Source organism: Lissotriton vulgaris, unplaced genomic scaffold, assembly GCF_964263255.1.
Source record: "Lissotriton vulgaris unplaced genomic scaffold, aLisVul1.2 SCAFFOLD_916, whole genome shotgun sequence".
Lineage (NCBI taxonomy): Eukaryota > Metazoa > Chordata > Amphibia > Caudata > Salamandridae > Lissotriton > Lissotriton vulgaris.
In genome coordinates this window covers 60853-81136 of record NW_028244302.1, presented here as the reverse complement: position 1 = coordinate 81136, position 20284 = coordinate 60853, and positions in this window count along the sequence as shown.

The following is a 20284-nucleotide window of genomic DNA, read 5'->3' as shown; positions in this document are numbered from 1 at the left end:
AGACAGATCTAGGATGGAATCTAGATTGACTTTTATTAAACAAGCCAAGAAAGAGGTGGAAAACAAACTCCCAGAACCTGAACCTATGCAAATAGGGACACTCACAGGTCCTCTGTCATCTGAGGAAAAGGAAAGACGGAGAAAACTCCAACTGTGTCTATATTGTGTCAATACTGGTCATTTTGCCAAAGAATGTCCTGTAAAACCTAAAACTACAAAAAAGATGAATCTTTTATCTTTGACTGGTTCAGAGTCGGAAAACGAATAAACTCAACAAGGGCAGAGGTCACTTGTTCGAGAAATAGTCATACTCAGACCTCTTTCTTAGCAGCTTTTGTGGTACCACATATTCCAAAACACTTTCTCATACATGTAATCTTAATTGTGAGCACTCAAGTGAGGTACACTCTTCCTGTACTCTTGGATTAGGGAGCCACAGGGAATTTCGTTGACTAAAAAATTAGATTTACCAACTGTTGTAAAAACACATCTGGAGACCGTCTGTGCAGTGGATGGCTCAGATTTGACTTCTGGCTTAATCACAAAAACTTCCGTAATCACAATAGTATGTCAGAATGGGCATACTGAAGAACTTAGTTTCGATTTGATAGAAACACACAATTTTGGTTTAATTTTAGGGGTACCTTGGCTCATAACTCATAATCCAAAAATAGATTGGATGGCAAGAACAGTTACTTTGGATTCATCTTTTTGTAGATCTGCTTGTTATAAAGAAGCAGGCCATGAGCACCTCTCTGTACTACATTGTGCCAATACTCTTTCATCTCAGGATTCTGTTATTCCTTCAGAATATTTAGACTTTAAGGACGTTTTTGACCCAATAAAAGCGAGTGTTCTGCCCCCACACCGGTCCTATGACTGTCGCATTGATTTGATCCCAGGAGCCCCTTTGTCCAATAGCAGAGTATATGCGCTTACAGAGAAAGAAACTGAGTATTTAAAAACCTATTTGGATGATTTGAGTTTATTCGTCACTCTACTTCTCCTGTGTCCTCTCCTCTTGTTTTTTATTCCTACACCAGACAATACTCTGCACGCCTGCATTGACTATAGGGGACTAAATAAAGCAACCAATAAAAATAAATACCCACTCCCTTTGATTCCGGTCCTCTTGGTTCAATTGAGACATTCCACCATCTACACCAAGTTAGACTTAAGAGGAGCGTACCATTTGGTGCGGGTTAAAGAGGGAGATGAATGGAAAACTGCCTTTAAAACCACATTTGGCTTGTTTGAATACACAGTAATGCCCTTTGGGTTGTGTAACGCCCCAGCGGCATATCAATTTTTTTATTAAGGATGTTTTGCACAAATGTTTGGACATCTGTGTCATAATATACATAGATGACATCCTCATTTACTCTAAGAACCCAGAGGAACATGTACAACATGTTAGAGCAGTGTTATCAAAATTGAAAAGAACATCATCTATTCGCTAAATTGGAAAAATGCTTTTTTAATGCAACACTGTTGACTTCCTGGGATATTGTTTATCTCCACAGGGAATCACTATGGATAAAAAGAAAGTAATTGCAATTACTGATTGGCCTGAACCAACATCTCTAAAAGAAGTCCAAAAATGATTAGGTTTTGCAAACTTCTATAGAAGATTTATCTCTCACTTTGCAGACCTAATGGCTCCCATCACTAAATTATTACAGAAAGGACAACACTTTTTGTGGGATACCCAAGCTTCACAAGCCTTTCAACGTCTTAAACTAAAATTCACCTCAGCACCGATCCTTAAACATCCTGATCCTGATCTACCATTTTATGTAGAAGCTGACGCTTCACAGGTGGCTTTAGGTGGAGTCCTTTCACAGCGAGACTCAGTTGATGGCCAGCTACATCCGATCGCCTTTTACTCTAAAAAGTTGCTTCCTGCGGAACAGAAATACACTGTGGCAGAGAGAGAACTATTAGCTACAAAAGAAGCTTTTTCAGAGTGGCGTCATCATCTTATGGGAGCAAAGTTTCCTGTCACCATCTTTAGTGACCATAAAAATCGACAATTTTTTAGTTCCATTAAAGCTTTAACTCCACGTCAAATGCGATGGTTACATTTTTTTAGCACCTTTGATTTTGTTATCACATACAGACCAGGTACACAACAAATTCAGTCAGATGTGTTGTCCCGGTATGGTCATCCTGTAGACTCAAGTCAGAATCTGAAAGGACAACCTAATATTGCACCACAGAACATAATAGTACCCAGTTCAACAACAGGATTTTATGAAAGTTTTTTATGAGACACATATGCAAATCCCTCCACAGACTTGGCTGAAACAGCCACTGAATTCTATGCAAAACTGTCTGTTGTATCATGATTCCCTTCTTTATGTACCTAATGGTGAGTTACAAACTCAGATTATTTCATGGCATCATACTTCTACTTTAGCAGGACATCCTGGCTGGGTAAAAACACTAGAAAATGTTCAAAGGCAATTCTGGTGGTCACCATGCGTAATGATGTGGTACAATATGTCAAGGCTTGCCCCACATGTGCTCGTCAAAAAACTTCACATAAAGCACCAGCTGGTTTTTTAATTCCAATGACCACCCCACAGGTACCATGGCATATGTTAAGTTTAGATTTTATCGTAAATTCACCCCCAATAAAAAATTCACTACTGTACTAGTGATAGTGGACTATTTGTCCAAAATGGCACATTTTGTACCTTTAACAAAGTTACTTTCGGCAGTAGACTTCGCAGATATTTTCCTAAAAGAAGTTGTACGTCTTCATGGTTTGCCTACTAAAGTGATTTCAGATAGAGGCAGTCAGTTTAATTCAAAATTCTGGAAAACTCTTTGTGACAAATTAAAAGTTGAAGTAGCTTTATCCACTGCTTACCATCCAGAAACAGATGGTCAAACAGAACGCCTGAATCAAACACTGCTTCAAACTCTGCGCTGTCTATTAGCAGACTACTCCAGTGAGTGGGCTGAAGCTTTGCCACTGGCGGAATTTATATATAATAATTCAGTACATTCCGCTACACATTGTTCGCCATTTTATTACATGCAGGGATATCATCCAAGGACTTTACCTATTACTTTTGATGACTCTCTTCTTCCTAAGGTTACTGAAAGATTGACCAGTTTGTTAGGCATTCAGGAAAAAGCCAAAAAACACCCGAGTGTTTATAAGAATCAAATGTAAACACAAGCAGATAAACATAGAACTGAGGCACCACTTTATCAAATTGGAGATAAAGTTTGGCTTTCAACTCGGAATTTGAATATAGAAGGGTCTTGAAAATTACAGCCACGGTACATTGGACCCTTCAGTACTGTTGCAATAAAAAATCCTGTTACTGTGCATTTAGATCTTCCTGATGATTATCCAGTACATCCTACGTTTCATGTGTCTCTGCTTAAACCCTATAACCCTCATACTCGAGCAGAAACCCCACCCCCAACCATTCCAATCGCAGGACATCTAGAATATGAAGTGCGTGAGATTTTAGATGCAAAAAGACTCCAAGGACATTTATTTTACATAGTAGCCTGGAAAGGTTATGATGATACAGAAAACTAATGGGAACCAGCCTCCTTTGTTCATGCCCCACAATTACTTTTACTTAGAATATTTTATTTAAAAAATCCTGGCAAACCACGACCTATAAGGGGGCCTTTGAGGGAGGCGACTGTTAGGGTCTGCTCTGTACAAAGGGACTGTCCCTCGTCCCAACATTAGAAGGAGCACAATAGCAGCATGTGTGTATTCTCTATAGTCAAAAGTGATGTATTTAATATGGTGCCAGTTTCCCTTGCATTTCATGTTATGTACCATCCGGGAATTGTTTTTGTCAATGCTTGTTTTATTTTGGGCATCATGAATATTGTTTGTATATGACTCCAGGTGCGGCATCAGTCTTCTATTCAAATAAGCGCTGCACGTTTTAGAACTGCCTCATCAGCAACGTGCAGCGAGTGTGAGCCCCGCCCGCCCTCGCCTATAAAAGGATCCTAGGAACTTCAGGGCTTGCTTGCGCTCGTCGAACTTCCCGACTCACCTGAGAATCCTGCGTCGTCCTTCCTGCTCCTACGACTTCCAGACTTCCCTTGCCCTTCCTATTGACGTCGGCTGTGCTGGATCGGCTGGCTTCACTTCCTGGTCCATCCCCGATTCTCGTCCTCAGCGATTCCGGCTCTCCCATTCTTTCGGTCCTTCTGGAAACAAATCCTCCTGCAACAAAGAAAGAAGGCAGACAGTAAGATAAGGCGTGATTGAACATTGCAGATATTCAAGTAAGTGGCAACTTCATGTACATGAAAGGACATAACCCGATCACGTAAATAACGATGTCCAAACTAAGGAGAAAGCAATAATCGAACCAAGTTTTTACCATTTCTTTTGATTTGGGGAAAAGAACGGATTTTTCTAAAAAACGCTTCCAGGCGAATAGTGTTTTTCGAACTTGATAAAGAAACACAATACTTTGGTTTAAACTGTTTTCTGATCAATGCCCATAATTCTTATTTCTTAAAAGGCTACAGATGTATAATGTGAGCATTGTTAATAAGGACAATGATAATTTGGGCTGATGAATCAGTGAGTTGATTTTAGAGCTTATTTCATATGAATGACAACTTACAAGGTATTAGGCTTTACATACTAATTATTAATTAGCTGTATATTTGTTTAAAGGGAAGAAGTGCATTCCTGAATCAAGCAAAAAGCTCTGGTGAGCTGAAAGACCAGAGTAGAGAAGTATTTTAGCAATATACATATGATGTATGAATATGTACATAAGGTGAAGATTGAAATACAAAATACATTAAGGAGGATTTTAAACATCTTTGCCAATTTATTTCCTTTGTTCTAGATTCAACAAAACCCCAGTGCATTCGCCATTGGTAGCCACAGCAAGAGGAGCTGCATTTGTCTCTCTCTCTCTCTTTTGTTATTTTATCCACTTCCCCCTTCCCTTGAGTTTCTTGATCTTGCACACTGTACACGACCAGTGCAGTAGGACAAGAGGCGCAGGGGCTGGTTCGAACAGTCTTCATCTTCCCAACAGAAGAAATCAGGATTCACAGGTGAACAGGTTTTGACACCTATCCTTCATCCAAATATCACTACTCTCTAACTTAACAAGATTATGGGGTATGCTAAAGATTAGAATTCTTTTAAGAGGGTTTTCTGTCATGCAATAGAAAGGTTTAATTAGTAATGGTTACAGTAAGTTGAGGAGGAATGTTAATATCAGAGAAGGTTTGGGGTGTTACACATAAAGGGTTACTAGCCTGTTTTTTACGCTGAATAATTCTGTGTATGTTGGGAATTGTGGGCATACAACTTGCTACACGTGTAGGAAAGTTTTGTGATACCTCCCTCAAAACTGAGCCACAGGGTTCATTGGAGGTGGATTCAAGGGCTTTCATTTCATTTATATTTGCTCTTACCTCTATCTCCATTGCAGAGGCAAAGTGGTTATGCTCAGTGGTCCTTTCAACAGTGTCATTAGGACTAACCGCTCTGCCTGTGCAATGGGATGAGTAATAGTGCATACACCTCCAATGACACCGGGGCTTAGTTAAACTCTACTTACAAAAAAATGTAGCTACTGTAACTTAAAAGTCTCTTTCCCCTGCTTGATTGTAAATAGTTGGCTTGGGTTTTTGCTGCCATTCTCTGTAGAAAGAAGAAAAAGAGGAAAAAAAGTTTTAAAGATTTTGTGTGTGGTTGCTTTTACATTTTATTTTGCTAGCAAGTGAAAAGTTAGTGTACACTAATTTTTTAAAGCTTTTGTAACAACATTATACCAGCTTTTAATTGCATTGGCTTGATAATGTTGAGTTGGAATTGTTTGCTGGCTTGTTACCTTTGAATGGAAAAAAAAGTTAATTTTGGATAGACTTGACAGAATGAAAAAGGTTACCTTTTTTATGTTTTTCTGTTGTGTGGCTGGAAAGTTCTTGTGTAGATGCAGTTTAAAAAAAATAATTCTGCTGGTTGTTCTTAATGTTGTTTTTGGAACTTTTGATTCCTGGTTCTGAAAAAAGTGAAGAAATGTTATAAGTCTTTTGCTTGGAGGAGTTTTATTTTTGCAAATAGCCTGCAAAGAAATAGATTAGTGCTTATATACTAGAAAAAAAGTAATCTTGGTTTTGTTTGTGAGGCTCATTTTTTAATGCAATGAAAAATTTAGAAAACAAATGCTTCTTTACTTGAAATCTGTGAAAAAAATGATAAATGTGGTTTTGGATTATTTTTACCTTGTATAATTTGGCTTCTTCAAAGTTGAAGGGCTTGTTTGCATTATTGTGGTTGATGATGTGTTCCTCTACTCTTGTTGTTTTTTATGATTTTATCTGTAGAGAATTGTCAAGAAAAAAACAGTTTGATTGCATGCTTGCCTAAGAAGAGAAATGAAAATGTGAAATTGACAGTTTTCATTTTTAATTTAAGAACAGTCAATTTCCCCCCCCCCCCCCCCCCCCCACTACAACACTTTCCCTGAGGCATGGACCTGTCTTAGTAGGAATAGTACATTTGCCCCCGCCACTATCCAATACTTTCCCTGAGGCAAGCACCTGGTGGAGTTGGAATAGTAAAAAGGTTTTAGAGGCAACACCGACAAATCCTGACCTAATTCGTCTAGCCAGAAAGTCATATAAAAACATAATCAAGGCGAGGAAAGCCACATTGAAGAAAGAGGCATGGGCGGCCTTAAGAGAAGCATCTCAAAAAAGAGACAATACTGCCTTCTGGAAGGTGATAAACGCGCCCTACCTACAAAATAAAGAGGCTGATCTGATAGATATTGCGATAACTGGGGATCCTTGGGTGACTCATTTCAAACATCTTTATGACAGAGCCAATTCTTGTGACATCGGGAACTCCTGCAGTGACAGGACTGTCAGTCCCCCTGACAGTGATCAACTTACCGCATTTCCATTAGCTATAACTTTTAGCTGTCAGGAAGTTAATAAAGCAATAAAAGACAGCTCAGCAGGTAAAGCCCCGGGCCAGATGGCGTACCGATCGATGTCTACAAGACTGAGTTGGATCTCTGGGCACCCATGTTAACGAACGTTTTAAATAAGGCTAATCAATATGGCTTTTTATCCTCATGGTCTGACGCCATAGTCGTTCCTATCTTTAAAAAAGGTGATAGGAACGATTTTACTTATTATAGCCCCATTTCTTTGTTGGACGCACTGATCAAGGTGGCGGGCCGCATTATTTTAAATAGACTACAATCCTGGGGGGAGGAGAATCAAATTATCTCTAACCTGCAGTATGGGTTTAGATCAGGCAAAGGGACGGTGGACCATTGCTTAAACCTGGCACTACTAATTTCTAAATATACTCATGCAAAGAGCCGAAACCTTTTTATCACTTTCATTGACTTAAGTTCCGCTTTTGACTGTGTAGATCATGAGCTTTTATCTGGAACACTGAGAGACATGGGCGTGGACAGTCAAATTATCTTATTTATTAAAGAATTATATAGGGACGCAGGAGCAAGATGTGCTCGGACAAATTTCCCATTAAGAGGGGGGTAGACAGGGGTGCATTTTAGCACCCCTGTTATTCACCCTTTATGTCAATTCTATTAGACATCACCTTGGGGACTCACAGCATGATTACCCAACAATTGGTGGAAACCCAATACCAATATTACTCTAGGCTGATGACGCGGCTTTAATGTTGTGAACTAGGCTAGGCTTACAGAGGACAGTGGACAAATTTACTAGTTTTATGAAGGACAGAGGTCTAAGAGTTAATATATCAAAAACGTACACTATGTCCTGTGGTAAAGGGACAAAGAGGGCGCCCTGTCCAATTTACCTCGACAGTAAGAGAATTGAATCCACGGATAGGTTCTCCTACCTAGGTGTAAATTTTGATAGGAAGGGAAGATGGCACACAGCAGTGAACGCCAGGCAATTAGCTTTCACACGCACCATAGGAGCCTTAAGAAATTTTGCAACCAAATTAGGCTGAAAACCAGCAAAAGAACTAATATACATCTATAAAGCCAAATGCGTTTCCACGGTCACATATGGTGCGGGCGTGTGGGGGATTGATAATGTCCAGGTGATACAGAGCTGCAAAAATCAGCTTATTTGTCACTTATTGGGTGTTCCTAAAACTTCATCCACGTACATGACACACATAGAAGTAGGTCCCTCCTACATTTCAGACATTAACAGGACTTCTCCTATACTCCTTTGGCATAAGGTCTGGGTTACAGGTGAGACCTCCCTTATTAGAGACCTAATAAATGATTGTCTTGCTCTTGACGGAGCAGCCAATATCAACTGGCTATCCTATGTTAGATCTATGCTTCAGGAGATAGGACATTTAGAATTCTTTGTTAGGCCATCTAGTATGGAGACTGTATCGAGAGGTATGCTGAGAAAGATGGTTCTTTGACCACTTAGCTGGTGCTAGGTGGAACTCTGAAAAAGGGAAACATACCATTCTAAGATATCAGCAAATTACCTCACAGGAGAGGCTACAAAAGTATCTCAGTCTTGTACCAAGCCCCTACGACCGCATGCTGTTGACTCGTTTTAGGCTAGGGACTTTTTTCCGCCTGATAATTTCCCCCTTTGCAATAATCGATCCACGGAAAACCTTGTATGTCCCTGCGATGACACCTCGTACCAATTGAATTTACATTGTGTTCTTTTTTGTAACTTTTACCAGACAGCTCGAAGGGCTTTCTTGCTACCCGTATTTAAAACATGGGGGATTCAAACCTGCCTATTAGGCTTTACTAAGCTGCAACAATTAGAAGAAGATTATGTCATCCGTGCAGTAATCAGTTTTTTAAAACTTGTGATAAAATTTCGAAACACAATGTGATAGTGCTAATACTGTAAACTGTTTTTATGAATAATTGTTTTGAGGAGATTTGTATGTTCTAGGAGTTTGTACTAATCATATGAATCTATGTTATTAATTATGCGATTGTACCACTTGTAAAACTGGAAATTGAATAAAGCTTGTTTTGATTTGATTTGATTTGACCTTCGTCAAGCAGGCCATGAAAAATTGTCAAATGAAAATAGACATCCAAAAGCTGAAGTGCATCTATCAATCAAAGAGCTGAATGGCAAGGTTCCTGCAAAGCTGGCACGAAAATCACAAAAACATAAGAAAGTCTCATTGATTACAACACAATGCCACACAATAAGCAACAATGAGGACAGGACAGAATGCATTATGAACATGAGAGAGTAGGCAAAGCATAATGGCACCCACAAGGGACAATTGCCCAACAACCATCACCATTGTACTAGATGTTGCACAAACCTCTTACGACCTGCAACCCATTTGCCAATCTTCTTAATAAGAGAGGCCAGAAAGTTTGAACAGGTGTAAAAACATGGGGAAAACATGCTTATACAATGTTTGCTGCTTGTATAACAGGGAAGTGGAGAAACCTTAATTCCCTTTGATATAGATGTGAAGATGAGAAAAAAAGCCACTGCTGCACAAAAAGTTAGAAGGGAGCATGGAAAATAGGAACTTCTATATGGTGAAGGTTAACTTTAGAGCACCCCCCAAGGGAGACCAGGACAGACACCGGGCTAAGCTCTTAAAGCTTTACAGAAATCATCATCCCTGTGCATTCCTTTGGCTGCAATATGTAATGCACTATGATACATACCCTGCCCCTTACTTTGCCTATATTTCCTTGCACAGACTTTCTTGATGTAAAATGCTTGCTCTTACCTTTGACCATGTGCCATATGCAATTCGCCCATAACAACTGACTTTTCTGATCACTTCCTTCTTCCTTTTTCATGTGCCCCCTTCCTCACCACCTAACAACAGCACTGCCCACACCGAGAAGATTTGTATGTTCCTGATAAAAGTCAACCCTTCACCCTCACTGACACATTTTTCCTACTCTCATGCATTTATACCCAAATAAAGATACTAAAATGGTAACAAAGTACAAAAAAAACTTGAAAGTAGTATTACATTGTTAGACTTCTATGCAGGGTCTCCCCCATGCTTTTTTGCCTTCACTCCTCCTGTTTTCTGAACCAGTTTTTGTTGGCTTTTAGGAAGGGCTGTGCACTTTACCACTGCTAACCAGCGCTAAAGTGCTGGTGCTGTCTCCTTTAAACATGGGAAAATTGCCTCACCCAATTGGCACATTTAATTTACCTGTTAGTCCCTAGTAAAGTAGCACTACCTGTACTCAGGCTCTTTAAATTAAGTGATACTACTGGGACTGCAGCATTCAATGTGCTGCCCACCTAATTAGCCTTTTTACACATGCCTCAGGCCTGCCATTGCAGCCTGTGGCCAGTTTTATACTGCCAGTCCGACCTGGTAGAATACACTTTTGTTTGTCATGCCTAAACTTTCAATTTTAATACATATAAGTAAACTCTAGAATAGTACCTAAAATTCCCATAGGGCAGGGTGTATTCTATTTAAATAGTTGGACATGAAATTTTACATTTTGCCTGTCCTCACAGTGAAAAACTCTTAATTAAATTTAAGCAAAGTCTACCTCCCCCATGGAATAATAATACGTTTATTGTTAATTACTTAAAATCTTACATTATAAAAAACATAAAAAACACCATCTTACTAAACAATCAGGTATACGGTTGAGCCAAGATTCTAAAATCACTGTAAAAGTGTTTTTGAAAAGGGATTATTAAATATTTACAATTATCAGAATGACATTGTGTTACCCTATTACATTTAATAAAAGTGATATGTTTGGGAACAAGAAGAATGTCATGATTGGTCGCAAAAGAATTGTGTTGTAATAAAGAGAATTCTGGAGCCAGGTAATTTCAAATGTCTTTATTCTGTCATCCACTCTCCGCAACTGACAACACTTCCAACATTCTAATGTGAACTCCAGTGGAATGTTCCAACAGGCAGGTAGAGGCGGGGGAAGAGGGAAGGTACCTAGAGGGAGGAGAGGAAAGAAACACACAGCAGAAGGTGTAGGGTAAAGAGGGAACAGAGATTACAACACATCTCCCCTCAGAAGGGGAAAGAGAAAGAAGGGGAAAGGCTGAAAAGACGGGGAAGGAGAAAGCGCACAAAGGAACCTAAGAGGGGCCAAGTATAAAGAGGCAACTAGACAATCAAGGGTATGGATTACAAACGGATAACTTCCCCAAATGGGAACGAAAGGGATGACTCCTGATAACATCTCAGGAGAGGTGAGAAATACCCAAATGTCATCTCTTAACACTTATAAACATAATGAGGCAACTGAAGTAATCACAATTAGAATTGCAGAAAGGAGAGAGCATTGAAAGGGGAGATGACAGATACGGCCCCCTATCCCATCCTCGTCGCCAGTGTTGTAATAAAGAGAACTCTGGAGCCAGGTAAGTTCAAACGTCTTTATTCTGTCATCCACTCTCCGCAACTGACAACACTTCCAACATTCCAATGTGAACTCCAGTGGAATGTTCCAACAGGCAGGTAGAGGCGGGGGAAGAGGAAAGGTACCAAGAGGGAGGAGAGGAAAGAAACACACAGCAGAAGGTGTAGGGTAAAGAGGGAACAGAGATTACAACAACTTGTAATGTAAAATCCTTCTTAATGGTAAAGTTCGACCTTGAGTCACAATTCTGAAAATGCCTCTTTTATTAAGTTGACTCATGGAATTGGGTTAGGCCCTTGTAAAGCAAACACAGGGCTGGATCATGTGAATACTGTATCCAAACACAAAAGAGCCCTGCTCACTGCTTTCAAAAATACTTCATCAGTACAGACTGTGAAAATTTAGACTTACTCTGCCAATAAATTGCATACAATTGTATTTTATGTGTAACAACCATAGAATAGAGCAAAGAGGAAGCCCTTAATTACCTAACATAAACTGATGACTCACATAAAAAGAAAGCACTTACATTAATTTCAAAATACTTAACTGTAGGCGCCCTGCATCAATCAAGAGACGGGTTGTGTTGGTGTTACAGTGAGCATTCTTTATGTGCTCCCCAACACCAATGATGGTTGTAAAAGACAAATGTACAAAAATCACATTACAAAAGTTATAAAAAGAACGTATTCACATGGTACTCCAATAATTGCAAAGAAATAACAGAAAAGAGCAGTAGTCCAGACTATATGGGTCAACCAAGTGGTACGAACTATTTTTATTTATATTCCCACTCAAAATGTACACTGGGGCACAATGTGTAAGCAGGTAAATGGGAGAGCTTGGTCACTCGAATCTTCTGCCCTTCTATGATATTTTTAAGAATTTTTAGTCCAACTTCATTTCACTCCAAAAGCGTAAGCGCATTTATTTCTTCACAACTTTGAAGGTCTCCTCGGGACTTGGACTGGTCTATGTCCATTTGATTCTCTATGCACACTGCCATATACCTTAACCTTTTTAGAGCAAGATATAAGGTCCTCTAAAAGGTGGGTGCATAAGTAAAAGAGCACCCAATGTTTTTTTCACTCAAGAATTCCACCCCCCCCTACTGTCGCAAGAACTGAAAGATATCTTATTTCATTCCATAGTACACTGAGCCTACCCTAGTTCCTGAGAAGACATCCAAAAGCTTGGAGGATGACATGTGTCAACTATATTGGGGTGAAATGAAGTTGGACTAAAAGTACTTAAGAATGCAATGGAAGGTACATCCCTCACCCTGGTTAATACATAGGGGCCAAATGTGGATATTCTAGAGTTCCATACCACTGTATGGAGACATGTTCATGAACTGACCAAAGGCATAGTTCTATGGGGAGGAGACAGTAATACATAACTGGAATCTTACATGGATAGGCTGGCAGTATTCAAAGGGCATGGCAAACAATCTGAGATGGCTATATGTGAAGGTATGGAAGAATGTGGTATGGTGGATGCAAGGCGTCTGCACAATCCACATAAACAAGAGGGTACATTTGTATCCTTAGTCCATGGTACGTGGTTGAGGTTGAATAATTGGCTGGTGTCCAGGGAGGCCTGTCCGCCGGTGGAGGAGGTGGCTTGTTTCCGGAAAACATTATCAGATCATGCACCAGTGAAATTAAGATTAGCAATGCCGAATATGGCTCCACCCCTTTTTGCATGGAGTTTTCAAGCTACTGCCCTATTAGATGCAGTTTTTAGGGAAGATGTCCGTACAGCGATAGTTGAATATTTTGACAAGAATGATAGAACTGTAGATGGTATGGGCATTTTATGGGAAGCCTTCAAAGTAATGATTTGAGGGATCTCTATGTCCACCCAGAAAGGGGTCCTAATGGTGATTCAGACTCAGATACATAAAGCAGAAGTCATGTTACATACACTTGAATGCGACTATGAGACCACATCTAATTCATGCACTCTGGCTGCAATAAGAAAGCAATTGACAGAATATCATGATTTAGCAGCAGAGGAATTACATTTCCTGTCTAAGCAGCACATGACAGGGTTATACAGTGATGGGCAGAGGCTCAGACACATTTTGACACATAAGCTGAGGGCACCACAAGACGCTGGGCATATAGTGAAAATTCTTGAGATTGAAAGGCAAGCACACTTTCATACACCCAGCATATTATCTGCCTTTATGAGATTTTAATGCGGTCTGTACAGTGCCAGATCCACTGCTGACCTGAATGTCATGAATTGATATCTCAAAGATGTGGTGCTGGCATGGCTGTCACCTAGACAGCGGGAGTAACATATGCAGACTATAATAGTGGAAGATGCTAAGGGAGCAATTTGTGAGCTCCCAAACGACAAGGCCCCTAGCCTTGATGGGCTGACCAGGGAATGTTATAAAGAATAAAATGAACCATTGGTGCCACATCTCCAGGCTGTCTATGAAGAGGCCTATCAGACTCAAACTCTCCTGCTTCTTGCTGGGAGGCATTAATAGTGGCTCTGCTTAAGGTGAGTAAGTCACTGAAAGAATGTGACTCCTATTGTACCTTGTTTCAAATAAATATAGATATGAAAATACATGCCAAAATACTGACAATTTGATTGCAACCACTTCTACCTGCCTTGGTCCTGCCAGATCAGTCGGGATTCATACCTTTGCACTCTATTACTCTTAATCGGCGTACTATATTCTCTTTCTTGAATCTATTGGACCCTATCTCACGGTTGGCAGTGACAATATTGGATGCTGCTAAAGCATTTGATTCTATTGCATGGGAAGATACATTTGCTATATTGACATGCATAGACATGCCACAAGAATTCATCCACTGGATGGTGCTGCTGTACATCAAACCGATGGCGAGAATACATATCAATGGACATGTCTCTAATGGTTTCCACATAGGCCAAGGAATGTGATTGGGTTACCCCCTGTCACCTATATTATTTGCGGTAATCCTAGAACTGTTGGCTTGTATAATACGATAGTGGCATGCCATGGTAGCCTTAAAATGTGGACTCCGTCTTCTCAGCGTGAACCTGCCACTGGTTATACAGAAATATGTGAGATTTGAATATTACTCAGGGCTCAGTATTAATTGGTCCAAACTGGTTGTCTTCCTTCTCACATTGGAGTCTCCAAAGTGCTCATCGGACTTCCCGCTGGTATGGGATACTGAGCCACTTAAATACTTGTGGACAGTATGTGTATAAGATAGAGGATCAAGTTTCAGGTTGGGCAAGAATTCCATTATCATTGACTGATTGAGTTGCTGTACTGAAAATTGTCATATTTCCCATGCTCCTGTACCTCTTAGTTAACATACTTAACACTTCCTCTCCACTTTTTCAAGATGCTCATGTCCCTTTTGATATACTATTATGGGCCAGCAAACAGCCGGAAATCGTCTGGGATGTCCTCACATTGCCATACGTGAGAGGTGGATTTAATGTGCCTAGTCTCTATCTATACTGCCTCCGTGCACAAGCACACTTCACACATTATTGGCAAACCACACATAAATATACACCACATGTCACAGTAGAATGTGACGATGCCCATCCTATTCCACTATCAGCTCTCCTATCTCACAAAAGAAAGATCATAATGCACATAGAGATCAACACTCTACAGACCACGTTGTCAGCGTGGCTGAGGCTGGGTGGGCGTGATGGGGAGACAGCCGCTGTATGCACTGGCGATGCCTTTGAGGCACAACCCTGAAATATCAGTGACTCAAGAAGACATTGTGCTGAAAACCCTAGCACAGGCAGGTTTACAAAGGAGGGGGGATTGCATATCCCTGGAGTACATTTATAATGCTTGATACATTTACCAATGTGAATAGATCATCTCCACTCACAACCTTCATACACTACATGCTTATGGTGGTGATGTGGGAACTTTATCCAGGCTCTCCAGATTAGCCCCAGTGTTCAAAACTTTGCAGGTACTCCTCACCACCGACACACATAGGCATCTCATTTCCCACCTATATGTGGCTAAACAAGCGGAAAGGCCATAGTCCACTGATAAAGCGAGGAAGTGCTTGAACACTATGTTGACATACCCTCTGGGCAAGGAGGATTTCTGTTTCTGTTGTGCACAATTATATGGCTTCACCTCTAACTGCAACTTGCAAATTATTCATTTCAATTCAAATATATTACACACCTTCCAAATTATATAAATATGGACTGCAAGCTAATGATAACTGTATCATGTTAGGAGGGCAAAGGCTAATTTCATTCATGTAGTATGGACATGTCATGTTGAAAGGCAATATTGGATACACATCACGGAAACTTTAACTAAAATGATATCTGAATCTATACCATGTGACCCAGCTATCTGTTTGCTAGATATGGTTAAAGTTGAATCACCCGCCTCGAGGAAGTACGCAGTTGTGGCCCTATTATTAGCAACAAGACGTGTAACCCAGCACTGGGGCAGCAGAGTTTATCCCACTTAACCAAATTGGATTCAGGATATGGTGTACTGTCAAAACAGCTAGAACTCTATGCAGAAGATTTACTGAGAACTTTCAGACCCAAGGATATCTGGGGACCCTTGACGACACACCTCCTGTAGCAACCTTTTAACAATTAATACCCTCAGCAGGGGACTATACCTGAACTGTGTAATCTACTCACGGGAATTCTTGTGTATGTAATATATGACCCATGTACTCTGCCAAATGTAATAACAACAAATGTTTCCTTTCCATTGGGAAAAAATGCCTAGGGGGTATGTTATGCTGATGTCTCACTGTTTATTGTTAATTTCTGTTACATTTGCAATATGCAATGTGCATCTGTAAAGTGTTAAAATGAAATAAACAATTTGTTTTTAGAAGAATGTCATGGAAGGGCAAAAGATTGGATTGGCCTATACCTCCCAATTACTTTCTACCATGTTTTGCCCCAGTGTACATTTAAAGTGGGAGTTGGAGGACAAAAGAAACGCGTTGACCAGGACTGGACAGGCCGTAGTGGGCACCGGACATTACCCTGGTGAGCCAGAGGAGTGGGAGCCAGTTGGGGGTGAAAGTTGGACTAAAAACGCTTAAGAATGTCTCAGGGTGCAAAAGATTGGACTGAATAAGCCCTACCATTTACTTGTTTCCACGTTTTTCCACGTTTTTAGAGTGGGAGTATAAACAGAAATATTTCGTACCACATAAATAATCAAAATAGTCTGGACAGGTGCTCTGTTCTGTTATGTCATTGCAATTACTGGAGTGCCATGTGAATATGTTCTGCTTGTAACTTTTTTTTGTATTGTGATATTTGTACATTCATCTTTTACAACCATCATAGGTGATGGGGGTCACATAAGGATTAGTCACAGTGACATCAATACAGCATACCTACCAATACAGCATGCCTCTTGATTGATGTGGAGCACACACTGTTTAGTATTTTGGTGTTTATGTAAGTGCTTTCTTTTTTGTGAGTCATCTGTTTAATTTAGGTAACGTTGGCCTACCTCTGTGCTCTGTTTTATAGTTGTTAAACATAAACTATAAAGTGATATGGTAAATGCATATTTGAATAGTGAATTTTCAGTTTTACCGAAGAAGCCTTTTTGAAAGTAGCAAACAGGTCTTCCTTTCATGTTTGTATACCATTTTATGTGAAGTTGGGAATTGGTGCCTCAGGCTTGAGCTGTGGTCACATGACAAGGTGTAGTTGGCCTTTGTGTAATCTTTCCAGACCCAGTATCACAGAAATGGACTGGGTGTTGCCAGGGTGGCCACCCTGACATAATGGGAGGGGTGGAGCTATCCATAGCTCCGCTGGCACTTCAAAGGAAATGCCTCAGCTGAAAGAAAAGTAATTTCAGACAAGCCTTTTGTGACTCCATACATCCTTGGATGAGGGCAGGGAGGAAGGAAATTCCAGAACCAGATGAGAGAGGAAGTTTAGAAGTTTCTCCCGTTTCAAAGCAGGCTCCAGGTATAAAAGAATGGACACACAGACCAACTCTTCAGTACTCTCCTGGACCTTTGGATACTACAAAGGACTTTGCTGCTGCCAGAGAATTGTCCTGCTGCCTGAGACCTGCCTTGGTGCCTGAGAAGGAAAACTGGATCTGCTCCCTTCATCCCAGGCTGCCTGAAGTGACTCCAAAGGTCAGCTGACTGACCACCTGTTGGGGAGCTACAAGGGCATATCAATCTCTGAACTGCTGCAAATAGACCTGACTGGACCTGTAGCTGAACCTGCCTGAGCTGTGCTGGCCTCTGAAAGAGTGAGTCAATGATCCCCAAGATGAGCCCCCCCCAAACAAGAGTGCACTCCTCTGACCACAAAGGTTTTGGACTCTTCGCGACCATGAACAGGCCCCTTCACATCAAGATCTTGTTGTGTGTGGCAACTGCCTATGAGAAGCTTCTTTGAATCCGACTTTTTATGCATTAGTAACGGCTAGTGACAACCAGCAACACAAGATCTTCTCACTGCACTACCGAATAGTCAGACCACGGTGACAGCCAACAAAGAGCTCCAACTATGATCGTCTGTGACTCCCAACAGGATCTTCATGCTACAACGATGGCTGTCTGTGATGCTCAGGCCTCAGGCCTTCTCTTTGCGCCACAGAGACGAGCATCCGTGACGCTCTCCCTGCTCCTCGCTGCCTACTCCACAGAGTACTGCACTCTTCATGCCGGACTTGGAGAAGATATCTTTTTCAGAGGGAGTAACCTGGCCCCTTTATCTGGCCTGCGCTCCATTGTGGTCAACCTGAACTTGTGACTTTTCTCCCGGTCTAGCTATGACCCGATGACTGGGTGACTTTCAGGCGCTATACCTATTTAAATATTTGAAATTGCATATCTCCAGTTTGACTGATTGGATTTCTGTCATTTTGCTGTCAAAGTATTACATTTTACTCTATTCTTCTAAATTGGTGTGGATGTCCTTGTGTTGTGTTTTCACTTCATTACTGTTGGTGTGCTGCATAAACACTTTACACATTGCCTCTAAGTTAAGCCTGACTGCTTTTGTTCCAAGCACAAGTTAGTTAAGTGGCTTTTACAGTTCAGCAAGATAAAGATTGCTGGTATTGTTTGAGAAGGGTTCACACCCCCCTCAGCCAACAATTCAAATTCTCACATGGATCAATTACCCCGACTGCAACTAAAATAATTGTAAAAAGAATACAATCTCTGATACTCATCAAACTAAGAAAGTACAAATAGAATGAATTATTACCTTTACAAATGCTTACTTTCCAAAACAGGAAATGTCCTCTTCAAATACTCCAAATACAAAACTCTTAGGGGCCCATTTACAAGAAAATAACGCTACATGGCGCCGCAGGACAGCTTTCAGCGCCGCACTGCATCATAAGGATTGTGCAGGGATGCGTATTATTTACAGCAATACGATGTAGCCCTGTGCCTTCCTTTGTGTTGGTGCCGTTTAGGCAGCCTTTCACCATTACAGACACTCTTGCGCAATGGCGCCCGGGTACCTATGTTAAAATCGGGTTGTTTTTGTGCAGCAAGGGACACCTTCCTTCACAAAAACAACTGTTGTGCCTGCCCTGGGGAGGCACATGGTTTTAATGCATTTCTAGAATTATGCTATGTTGTAAATCTGGCAATGTGTCATAAACCATAGGCATTGAGTGGGAACATCCACCGCAACACCCATGGCACTTCTCCCCAAAGCAATTTGAGGCAACGCAGAAACTTGTGCTGCATTGCCTTACACCATATTTACGAGGTCATGAAAAGCCACACAGACTGGCTTTCTATGACATAGTAAATATATGGGTCTTCACTGTGTGCCACCAGAACGTCAAAAGAAGGGATGCTCCGGTGGCACACTGGGCTTGTAAAAAAGCCCCTTATTGTTCTGCTATAAAACTAACCTCTCCACTCTCTGTGGGGAAACTCAGATAACACCATTCATCTAATTATGTAATGTATATGTTTGCTGATAAAATTATAATTGTTAGACACCAGTTTGAAATTAATGCTACATTTTAAGTTCTTGCACTAACATGTTCTAATACCTGGAGCTCATTTACTCCCATTTCAACTGATTGATTAGCAAAAAAAATCAGACATTTCTAAACAACTAAGGGGGTCATTAGGATAGCAGGCGGATTGCCACCGCCCACCACCGCGGATTGCCCATGTCACATATTACATCATTCATGACATGGTCAGTGACATGGTCAGTGACATCACTGATGACATCACTGATGGCTTCTCAATTGACACCTTTAATTTCAATACATATATATGCATGTCAACTGACATCACTGATCTCATCACTGATGACATCATTCATGTCATGAATGATGTAATATGTGACATCATCAGCAGTGGATTGCGGGCGCGCGAGTTATAGTGAGTCCAACTAACTATAATGTGGGAATTTCAATGGTTTTGTATGAGTAAACTTTTTAGCTAACTTTAACTGGTGTGAAACCTATGGTTTTTTTTGTGAATATATATATATATATATATATATATATATATATATATATATATATATATATATATATATATATATATATATATCACCTACTGGTGGTCGCCAGTAGGTATATATAGTTAGGACCTAGTTTCCATAGAAAATCCGCAACATTCTATTGGGAATAACTTTGGCGCCGGTTGTTGAATCTTCGCAAATTTCTCAAAGAAGATGGGCCGCTCCGCTTCTTCCCTGAAAGTCTTGGGTAGATTCATCAAGCGGGGGCCGAGAAAAAAGGGGGGTCCCAAAACGTGTTTTCCCCATGTTAATTTCCATGGGACATTTAGACACAGCTACAGCCCGAACCGCTGAATGGAATTACACCAAATTTGGCAAAATGGTAGAGTCTGATTCGCAGATCACTCTTTTGCTTAAATGGTGTAAATCCCTCCAGTAGTTCCTGAGAAAAGCAAAAGAGAATACAAATA